The sequence below is a fragment of the Amia ocellicauda genome, chromosome 16, assembly GCF_036373705.1.
Source record: "Amia ocellicauda isolate fAmiCal2 chromosome 16, fAmiCal2.hap1, whole genome shotgun sequence".
NCBI lineage: Eukaryota > Metazoa > Chordata > Actinopteri > Amiiformes > Amiidae > Amia > Amia ocellicauda.
Genome location: NC_089865.1, coordinates 19814936 through 19823631, shown reverse-complemented (window position 1 = coordinate 19823631; position 8696 = coordinate 19814936). Strand labels below are relative to the sequence as shown.

Genomic DNA, 8696 nt, shown 5'->3' with positions numbered 1-8696 from the left:
GATAAAGTCCTGAATTTAGGGGACAAAAATGTAAATGTTCATCACACACTGACAAAACTGAGTAATGATAACTTTTCACCTCTAAGGAGATGGCAAGAAACCTGGGTGTCATCTGTGACCATAATCTATTCTTTGAATCACACATGCAGAATGTGTCAAGATCTTCCTTCCTCCATCTTAGAAACATTACTAAATATAGACAATTCCTCTCATTACATGACACTGAGAAATTGATACATGTATTACATCTAGATTGGATGCCATTCTGTCAGGTAGCACAAATAGAGCTATATCTGCACTTAAAATTCAAAAAATACCATAGGATTTAAACATCGGTACATCATGAACATCACCTGAGTTCTGATGTTGAGCACATGAGCCTGCACTTAACCTAACTCTAACCCTAAAACCTAACCCTGTTATACATGTGATTAACATCAGAACTCAGATGAAGTGCATGACATATTCATGTGTTAATCCTGTGGTAGTCATTTACGAATTAATGAGGAATCACAGTACCTTATTGTAAAGTGTGACCAACAAACATAAAAAAACATGACCACATCACTCCAGTATTAGCTTCTCCTCACTGGCTCCCCGTGCGCTACAGGATAGATTTCAAAGTTCTCTTCTTAGCATTTAAAGTACTAAAGGGACTGACACCTCCCTACTTAAAATGTCTTCTTGTTGAATACACTCGAGGTCGGCCATTGAGATCCCAGGAAGTCAGTTACTTAGTGGTCCCTAAAATACCCACAAAAAACGCAGGTGGTAGAGCATTCAGTTATAGGGCTCCGAAAATGTGGAATGATCTTCCAGCTTATGTCAGACATACCCCCTCTGTCTTAGCCTTTAAATCATGGCTGCAGACTCATCTTTTAGTCTAAGATTTTTGTCTTCCAGCAATAGCCCCCTCCGAGGAGCTGACGAGGCACCTTGACCCCCACCCTGGAAGCCTGACGAGGTACCACCCATCCCAGAGGGCTGATGAGGCACCCCACCACGGAGGGCTAACAATGCACCCACACCCCAAGCACCGACGAGTCAGTTCCACACCCCACCACGAGGGCCGGCGAGAGGCCCCCACCAGAGGGAAGACCACAGCCAGCAGCACCGTTTAAGAGCTTTCTGATCTCCGTGCTGCTGTAACTATTATATTTCCTGGAGGGGAGACCACCATTAGGCCTAGGCCTCAAGCCATGGGCCCCCAGAGATTTATGTTCTCCTCTATCAATCTGCCATCCACAGGAGTTTTTGTGCTTAATGGTATATTATAGTTTATTTTATCTATTATTTATGGTTTATTTATTTATCAATCTGTAAAGTGCTCATTGGCTACCCTGTAATGGGCACTATACAAATAAAAATGGATTGATTGATTCTTACAGAGGCCTGCTTCCTAATAGACAACAAACAAGTATATGGTGCCATCCAAATGTGTGCAGAATTATAAACTGCATTTAGCATGCCTTGTTTGCTAATGGGTTAAAGTGAGCTTTACGTATGAACAGGATGTCTGTATAGAGCTGTTACTGTCTGTGTTTGATCTGTGAAGGAACAAGTTGCAACATATCTTCATCAGACTATGAAGGAGCTGAAATAAGACCATTGGTAGCCATGAAAGGATTACAGAGTACTGCTTGGGTGGTAGTCAACTGAACTTGTGTTAAATTCTTCTTCTTGCTGCTGCTTAGTGGACAAGCCGAAGTGCTCAGTGCTCAGATTTTTAAGTATTGGAGGTGTGCAGTTTGTCTGTCATCTTAAGGGTGATTGCATGTGTGGAGAAAATTATGGCAACTGCTGTCCTCTTAAGCACTAACTAGGTCTGCATTAAGGTTGCATAAGGTTTGTGTATCCCTCACCTGTTAGATTATATACTGAGTATCATTTGAAAAATCATTTGGATTTGGGTGTTAGTAGTATTTCTTGTGAACTATATTGAGTCCTTAATTCCCTCTCCCACACATGCACATACTGTAGGGGGCCCCCGAGGGGTAACAAAATGGAATCCACAACATTGACAGCAAGGCCTGCACCGGAGACAACCCCGTCAGCACCCCCCACACCCCCCCTGCTCTCACCAGAGAAAACTCCGTCTGCAGCTCCTGGACATCTTTTTGTTATTTTAAACAAAGTTGAAAAAAAAAAAGAAAATGTTCTGCCTAGGGCCCCTACAGACTCTAGAATCACCTCTGGGGGAGATTGATTTTTCGTTCTGCTACCCGAGGTAATGTATGGCTTTATTTTGTTTGTTTAATGGTTGGTATTGCTTTGAATAGTTTTGTTGGTGGTCACGCCTGTTTTTCCTTCTCTTACACGAAACGCACTGGGCACTGTGTTATTTCCACATTAGTTTTGATTTGATTTTGTCCCCTTGCGGTTCTCTTTAAATGTAAGCTGTGTTGCTTGGTGAACTAAAGCATAATTATACCTGAACTTGCGTGTAAAATGCCTTTGACTGTCTTTCTGTTGTCAACATAATGAATTTGCTTTTTCAAAGATATTCCTAGTGAGGTTGGAATATAGGTGTAGACTCTGGTGTCACTGTGCTTTCTTTTGCTGTGGTAGTACTGATTACAGTTAATACAGTAAATACTGTTCAATACAACAAAACAATACAATACAATAATACTTTATTAAATTTGTCTTTGGTCTCACTCGATGAAAAACACAACAACATATAATCCATCTACATATAAATCAATACATGGGTCAATGACGTGGCGTGTCAATTCTTGTGTCCAAAGCATATTTATAACATTATAAATATAACATAACATTATATACACTACATTAAATGACTCAACTTCCCCCTTTTAATTACTCATGTTAGTATTCATTATAAATACTGAATCTTTAAGGAACTATTGAGCTCAAAAGTCCTAAAATGTCATTCCGGGTAACTGTCCCGGCTTAAAATATGAATACAAAAATAAGACAAAAATGTACAAAATATGAATAAAAGTATTTAAAATCTACTTGGGCATAATTGTATTGACTTTTGTCTCAAAATTGTGATTTCTCTAATGTCATTCCTGGATAACAGACATCATATGGACCATAATGCATCTTGGTATGTCATGTGACATCATATTGTATCAAAAAGAAGACCCTGAGGGAACCCCAAAACATGTGCAAACGTCAGTAAGCGTCTCTTAAAATGTTGATATTTTGACATTTTCGGTTACTGATGCACTTTGTAGCAATATCATGTGTCCTTCTGGATAACACTAATAAAACACTTATAAAGGTTTTTTTTTTATAAAAAACTATCTATTTGATCTAAAAGAATAACTTAAAGTGATGAAAACCAAGTTGTTGTTTGTTGAGTTCCAATTATGCATATCAGTACATTTGTATATGCCAACAATGGTAGAAATTTAATTAATTTCAAAATTCATTACCGTTACCCATGAATGACATTTTCATGGGGAAAAATATGTGATTCACCAATTATTTTTTTATTACATTCTTAAAATGAGCACGTCAACACTCTATAAGTATAGAAAGTCCTTAAATTTGAATTTTAGCCAATTTTGTCAATTTATGACCTTATCCGTCATTCACCCACATACATTATACATACAAATGCATTCTAAAATACTATTAAAAATCATCCTAAGTCAAGAAAGCTAATTGCAATGGGAATAAAAGATTTCCTGTATGCATTTTTGGTTGACACAGGCCGCCTTCCTGAAAGTAACATCTCAAACTCTGAGAACAAGGGATGCGAGTCATCATCCAGAATCCTCTGGACCTTCTTCCTAGTTTACAGTGCATACAGATCTCCTAACTGACACTGTGACCTCTGCACTATTTTGCTAGCAATGTTTACCACTCTGGTGAGCGTATGCCTATTTTTCTGGCTAAGGTTCCCGTACCAGTTCGGACCACTTAACACCCATTCACTACAAAATCAAAATCGCGGAAGAGGTCTTGCTCCTCTGGGCTGAAGACTCTGGACCCCAGAGTGAGGACTGGGGCTTCGGAGGTACTGACGTCCTCGTGGCCATTGACGGTGGGCACAAAAGGAGGCTTCATGGTCTGCTCTCTTAGACCTCGCCAATCCACGCTCCTGAAGAAGGAATGACCCTTCACATCCTCTGCGCCTCGCTCACCGGCCCCCAGGCACCACTCTGGGTTTTTACTCATCAGCCTTGTCATGATGGAAATGGCTTCCACAGACATCCACCGGATCATTGACGATGCTGGTATACAGATCCTTTAGACTGTCACCAGTGAAAGGACATTCACCTACCATCATCTCAAACAGGAGGACCCCCAATGCCCACCAATCCACGGCCCGGGTGTAGGAGTCCTCTGTCATCATTTATGGGGCAAAGAACTGGGGCGTGCCGCAGAATGAACTGGTTCTGGTGGTGACCCCCATCCCTTCTTTGGACAGACCAAAATCTGCAATCTTTACAAAACCTCTGCTGTCCAGCAAGAGATTCTGAGGCTTCAGATCTCTATGAGCAATATTTTGCTCATGCAGGCCCTCCAATCCAATCACTACACAAGCAGTGCTGAATACATCACGGCACTCAGAGAATGGGTTTTCAGGGTCTATCTCCCCCTGCGACAAACTCCATTACAAAGCAGATGTGCTGGATCGTCTGGAAGGAGCCAAAGAAGCTCACGAGAAAGGGGTGTCGTATTCTGCTCACGGTATCGAATACTCTCCTTTCACACAGGAGGCTGTCAACAGTTTCATTGTCGACAATCTCATGCTTTTTCAAGACTTTGATCGCAACCAGCACCTTAGTGACCTTGGATTCAGTGAGCAGCACCTTGCCAAATGCCCCTTGTCCCAGAACAGCAAGGCAGTCATAGTCCTTGAAGCCATCATGTCCCCTTATATCTGTGGAAGCTGGAACCATATTTTGTTCCACATCTGACTGGCTGAACTCCTTGAGACGTTTCATCTGCTCTGCAATTTTCAGCTCCTTCAGACGTTCCGACTCTAGACGTTGCATCTCCTCTACATGTGCCAGAGACTCAGACGTCTCCACTGCATCCTCCTCTGTCACCCTTTCCTGGACACTGCTGCGTTTGGGGCTGTAGTCCGAGTCAAAATGTGGGCTTTAAAGAGGCAGCAACTGGGGCGACACAGACAACAAGCCTGGGTCACAGTGTGGATGGGGAGCAAGTTCAGCAAGAAATGGAGGAATCACGGACACTGCTGTCTATCAGTCTCTCCTAGCATTTTAAATGCATCTCATTTGCTTAATACTGCTTCTTCATAAAAGTGTGTCAGGCATCTGACTGGGTGGAATAAGCATCATTTTTGTAGAAAATGATTGATGTATTTTACCTGCTGAACTTTGGAGATGTGAGTTCAAAATATACACGAAATGGGTTGTCAGTTACATTTAATCCATTAATCTCCAAATAGTGGTTTAAATAAACAGTATGACATGTTGAATCATCTGCTTATCTATTTGATATTGTAGGTGAATTCAATTTAAACTCTATTTCTGTTCCCGTGATATAGTTAGCAGATGAAGCACATGCTAACACAGGGTTTCTCCCGCTTGCCTGCTAGATGCTGCTTGTGGACTGCATACTTAGGGCTACAATTATGAAGCCACATTAATCCTACATGGCTTTTTGGAAAATAAAATAAAATAATTCTACCCCTTCTTTAACCATTTTAACCAGCTCTTTTTCATGAGAAAATTTTGCATGAGACTTTACTTTCTGGAAAATGAAAAATAAACATTACACAAGTTTTTCATAGTCTTTAAAGAGGTAACTAGCAGTGCAAATATTTATCTGTTCCTTTACACACGTTTATCTTACTCCTTTGGCAGTGATGTGACTATAACTGAAATAAAAAAATATTTAAAATGATTTCCCATACTTACAGAACTCTGCTCATAGGGCAGAATGTGTATGATTCCTCTGATTGGTCACTTGGCTTTAGTAGGAGGGACCTTAGTTTTGATAGTGTAACTGGAGTTTATACAAGCAGGGGCTGCAACATCTTCATGGTGAACTATCAGTAAAATGTACTGTTTAATATATCTTGGACTGATTATGTCTGTGTGTATGAACAAGTTCGCCGTGATTGGGGAGCCGGGGGAGGGTATATATAGGGGCGCCCTGAGGCCGCCCAGTGTTGCCAACTTGTGTCGCTAGATTGAGCGACTTTTTAGACCTCTTTAGCGACTTTTTTTCAAAAAAGTTCCTAGCGACAAATCTTTTTGGACAAACTTTAGCTACCTTACGTAGAAGAAAGTCGCCAGTACTGCCGCCAGTGTGCTCGGATGACAAAGGTGCCAAGAGTTTCTCTTACCAGGCCTTCTTCCTGTCAGGACAGACGCATCTGTTCATCCTGATTGGTCAAAACGCCACATTGTAGGTCTATTCTTATTGGTCAACCTAATTTTTTTCTGATTGGTTCTCGTATTTGACCTTTAGAGCCCCTACAGTTTCTAGATTTAGTGGAATTTGTATTACACAGCCCTCTGGTAAGTACGTTATTAATTTTACTAAAGTGGACAAATAAAGAATACATACGATTTTAATGACACTTTCATTGCTATGATTTTAGCCATTCTGTTTTATATATGTAGGCCATTTATGTTATACACTACTGATTTAACACGTCAACACAAGTAATTTATTTTAGTGCATTTAATATTAACTGCAAACTTCAGTATGCTTTGAATGATTAGGTTTAGAATACATTTAATTATGTACTTTTTAATGTTTACTGTTTGGGACTGAATTTGTTTTGGAAATGTTTACGATTTTACAGTGTAATGTTGTTTCATAATAGATTTAATGTACCTGAAATCTCAATGTGTTCATTTGGAGAAAAAAGTATTAGAATCACATCTTTTGTTGCTAATATCTGAATATGTTATGTTGGCATAGGCATATTATACATAAAGGCGTGTCAAGAAACAGGAGGAATAGGAGCAGTGTACTGCAGTGTGTCGTCTCAGGAGCAGTGTACTGCAGTGTGTCCTGTCAGGAACATTGTACTGCAAGATGTCTACAGAGGAAGAAAAAAGTTAGGGGTCTAAATTAATTAAATATTTGGATTTCATTTGTACACCTTGTACACCTTGTAACATTCCTCCTCTTTAATTTGTGACATAATTTGTCTTAAAGAAACAAGGCAACTTACTGTGAAATGTAATACTGTATTGCCCTTGACATTGTGCAAACAAGGTTAAGGCATCAGACCAATTTGAATGTGTAATTGAAAATAAATATGGACAGTACACACATGTGTTGTTTAGACTTTTTGTATTTGTGTTCATCTGAAATTAGGCATGCAATTAAAAATTGAACCTTTTGTATATAGAAGCCTTTTATTTTACATAGAATCTTTTTTTATTATTATTATTTTTAACCCCAACCTGGAATGCTTGGTATACATATGAAAACAATTCAAACAATTCTGAAAGCCTTTTGGTATAGAATAATTTTTTCCTCTTAACAGACAGTCTTATATAGATTTAACAACAATTCGAACAATTCTGAAAGCCTTTTTTTGGTATAAAAACCAATGTAATTTTACTTTTTTGTTATTAAAGTGGCTAAAAATACAGTAAGATGGACATCACTCAAAAATTACCACTGTAAATCAAAAGCCCTAATGTAATGTTATTTTAGCAGATTTTCTTCCTCTTTCAGTATGGCCCCAAATAATTTCAGGTGATAGATGAACATCTTTTGCCCCATATTGTGTGTGAAGACATTGTAATGACTCAGCATTTCTGTGTCCTCAACATTTCTGAGGAAAAATACAATCAAGAATAAAAGCTACCTACATGTATATGATAAAAATGAACTTTATAAAATTATATTTTTCAAGTTAAATGTATTATAAATGCATTAAGGCAAATCCAACAAAATAAATACATAAAATAAACATACCGTGTATTCATGACCCGTAGCAGCTGCTCTTCTGCTTGACTTGTGCGTGTCATGTGGAGATGGTGTATGGCCAGGTCCTTTGCAGGGAAGTACTTAGCAGCTTCTATTGACTTCATTCCTTCACTTCCCCAGGATAAAGGACAGACATTGCAGACATTTACTTTTATGTAATCATAATTTTAGCTGATGAACAGACATCTGTTGCCCCATATTATGTGACTCATAATATAAACATATCCATACATAATGTATGTATACACACCGCTGCACAAAAGTCACAGACTTGTTTATAATATTGGTATTATTTGTATCTCAGTTGTACATTGCTTATGCGATCTTGCCATGCCTTACATATATATAAAGCAGTGCTTTTTAACCCTGGTCCTGGTATAATTAATTACTTTATTGGTTCAATTAAGGGTTTGCTTAAGTAATTGACAGTTTAGTTGGAGTGAAAATCAGAAGGGACAGTGGGTTGCCAGGAACAGGGTTGAGAAACACTGATTTAAAGGCTTTTAGAGGCCAGTCTATTGATATATAGCAGTTGTTCTCAATCCTGGTCCTGAGAGGTCCCACCTGGTATGTGACCTTAACTTCAGGAACCCTTGATGTATCTATCTATGCTATTAAATGTATTATGTAACATTACCTTCACATAATCTGGTCAGTCTGCTTTTTTTGGCTCTTCCACTTTTTAAGACAATTTTCTCTCTTTCAAGTACTTCTTTGAATGCAGAATCCTTACTCTTGTCCTCTCTGGCATAGGACATCAGCAGTGATGCACCCAGCCTCTCCGGACTGCC

The 8696-nt window shown here is 39.1% G+C and overlaps 1 pseudogene; it reads right to left on the bottom strand.

The window, feature by feature from the left end:
• Nucleotides 1-3894: 3894 nt before the first annotated feature.
• Nucleotides 3895-8009, bottom strand: LOC136711941 (serine/threonine-protein kinase N2-like; annotated as a pseudogene).
• Nucleotides 8010-8696: the final 687 nt, after the last annotated feature.